The sequence below is a fragment of the Galeopterus variegatus genome, unplaced genomic scaffold (assembly GCF_000696425.1).
Source record: "Galeopterus variegatus unplaced genomic scaffold, G_variegatus-3.0.2 Scaffold6747, whole genome shotgun sequence".
NCBI classification, from domain to species: domain Eukaryota; kingdom Metazoa; phylum Chordata; class Mammalia; order Dermoptera; family Cynocephalidae; genus Galeopterus; species Galeopterus variegatus.
Window position 1 is genome coordinate 150,893 of NW_007732858.1, and position 2,742 is coordinate 153,634.

The 2,742-nt window shown below is 34.4% G+C and overlaps 1 long non-coding RNA gene across 1 annotated transcript in view; it reads right to left on the reverse strand.

The window, feature by feature from the left end:
- The window catches only part of LOC103606625, a 3,108-nt gene extending 696 nt beyond the window's left edge, over positions 1–2,412 (reverse strand). Inside the window, exons 1-2 of the long non-coding RNA XR_551904.1 lie at positions 2,320–2,412; positions 593–759 (exon numbers count right to left, since the gene is read on the reverse strand). This is a non-coding gene — a long non-coding RNA (uncharacterized LOC103606625). The remainder of the gene's footprint in view (positions 1–592; positions 760–2,319) is intronic.
- Between the last annotated feature and the right edge of the window lie 330 nt (positions 2,413–2,742).

A 2,742-nucleotide genomic window follows, 5' to 3' on the forward strand; every position in this document is an offset into this window, starting at 1 on the left:
GAGCGCCGCCATGCTTCCCAAGCGGCGCACTATCCAGTGCGCCACCGGGCCGGCCCTAAAAATTTTGGGTTTTTGATGGCAGTAAATATTCTTTAACTGTCTTTAAAAACAACATTAAAGCAAATTTCCAAATGATTACTATAAAAATTTCAATGGAAAAATATCAGCTTACAAACTTATTTTATATAATTTTTTGAAGAACAGAGTTTTTTGTACATAAGGCAAAGTTTAACCAGAAATTCTCATATTTTTTTGTTTCATATTCACTTTAATATTTGCCATTAAAAAAAAACTAAAGGGCATATTATTCAATGTAAACTTTTTAACTCTACTTGGTAAGAAAAATCAGTGACTTCATTCAATAATGTGTTGCCAGTTACTAATCACATCAAAGCACCACTTTTTCTATTTTTACACTCAAAAAGGCTTCTTTTTGAAGCTTATTGATATTATCACAAAATTAAGGTTAAACTTTCAGTAAAAAAGTTTCCAAGAAGAAAGAGGTTAAGATCAAATACTTGTTTTGTTGATACAAAATACATGTTTGGCTACCATACAACTCCCCCCAAAATCCATAAAAATTAAATCTTACTTTGTGTCCTCTTGTTTTTGCTATTTTGAAGATATCCAAGCAGTACAATAAGGTCTTCAATCACCCTAAAATGTTGTGAGCCTGAGGAACTACAAGCATGAATTGTAACTGCTATGAAAAGTTGCTGCATATCACAAGCAAGCAATTTGTATTCACTCAGAGGAATGCTACAGATAACAAAACAAACAAAAGAACAAAACAGAACATTTGTAAGAAAAAGAACAAATAATTTAAGACAAAAAGAACTGCTTTAAATGGCTCAAATTCCTATTCCACCAGCGTGCATTCATTCATGTAATTACTCAATATGTATTCATGCTTACTGTATGGCAGGTAATACATACTGCACACTAGGAATAGAAGTAAGACACTTGTTGACTCTTGTCAAAAATACAGCTTTTCAGAGGACCAGAAAAGAGATCACTATAAACAATAAATGGTGGTGAGCCTAAAAATAGACATTAACCTAAGATACTGTGGGAACATATAAACAGGTTCCCAGCCCACACTAAAGGTGAAGATTGTGTAGGTATGAACAGGAACTTCTGAACCTCATTTGTATGAATTATAGTAACCTTAAAGATTAAAAGTTAACATATTTGAACATATATTAATCCCTTATAAATACCCAATAAAAATGAATTAGTTGCTTCTGTCTCTCAATTTTAATCTTGATAACCTACCACAGTGTGTTGCATTAGGCCTAAACACTTCTTTCCATTTATTTTTTCCAAATCAAGCTAGGGTTAGGAACTGTCTTGGGCTAATTAATAGAGTAGAATACAAGGAGATTCAGTATGCACAATTTATTTAAAAACAAATGAACAAAAACTACTTTCAGACCAAGTCTTCAGGTACCATTCTTAAATTCTTCCAATTTCATGCATTGTATCATAATCAAGACCAAGTGTTTTGAGAAAACACAACATTTTGTATTTCTTTGCATTTCCCATATGCCTAGCACACAGACCCTAAATCTAACAGATGACCAATATAAAGTTGAACTGAGTACAAGGAGTCTCTTTTTGGTCTAGAGAATCACTAGGGATATGCTCTGTTCTCTTTGCAAAAATATAGATAACATGTAATACTTTAATGTGCAAAAAGATGGTGCTTCTGGAGATTTATATTTTAACATTATGCTAGTTAAAATATTATACTGTACATCATAAATGCAGACACCAAAGGTACAAAACCTAAATAAAAATCTAATCCTCTAACATATTTTTTAAAGATATTAAATCAGTTTGGCAGGCAGTTATTTTCCTTCGTACTTTGGCTATAGGAACCTGATTTATGGTGGTAGATAGTGATATTATATGCTAACAGTCAGACAACATAGTGAGTTCAAAACATAGGTTTTAAAGTGAGACAGATTCAGCCTCACATTCTCTGCTATTTCCTAGCTCTGTGATCTTCAATGAGTTACTACATCTCTCTAATCCTCAATTTCCTATTCCTGATGAGGATAATAATTTTTATAAGCCTATAGTGGAAGCTTTGTAAATATATTTGGGGGCATCTAAATTTATTCTCCTTGTCTTCAAGTTCTAAATAATTAAAAGTAGTTGATATAAACACCCTCTTCTTAACCAAACTTTGTTGAAAATGATTTTAAAAATTCTCCAAATTAATGTAATAAGATGCTTTAAAGTAACCTGTTACTAACATTTTCTCTTTCGAAAGTATTAATGAGATATAATTTAAAATAATAATTTAAAACTTACTTGTTTTCTAACCCATTCAAGGCTGCTACTGTATTACATAACATATAGAGTAGACCATTATCCAACAACATATCTGCTACTTTAGAACAAGAATTAAAGTGTTTTGGAAGATGGCGACGGGTCTGGAGCGGCCGTGACAGGAGACAGCGCGATCCTGTGAGCCGTGCGCTGTGATACCAGAGTATTGATTGCATTTCCAAGAGCAACAAAAGGCGAATAATTCTTTCAACAACGATCCTACATCAACAAACAAGCGGCAGCAGGTTCGAGGTTTTGGGGTCAACACAGAGGAGGACTCCTGAGAGCGCCCAAGCCCGCCTGCAGGAACGAGCGATCAGCCCAGACAACAAAGGCCAGGAAACCCAGCAAAGGACTGCGCAGAGGCGGAGTGAAGCGCGCCAGACCGGCCCAACTCTGCAACCT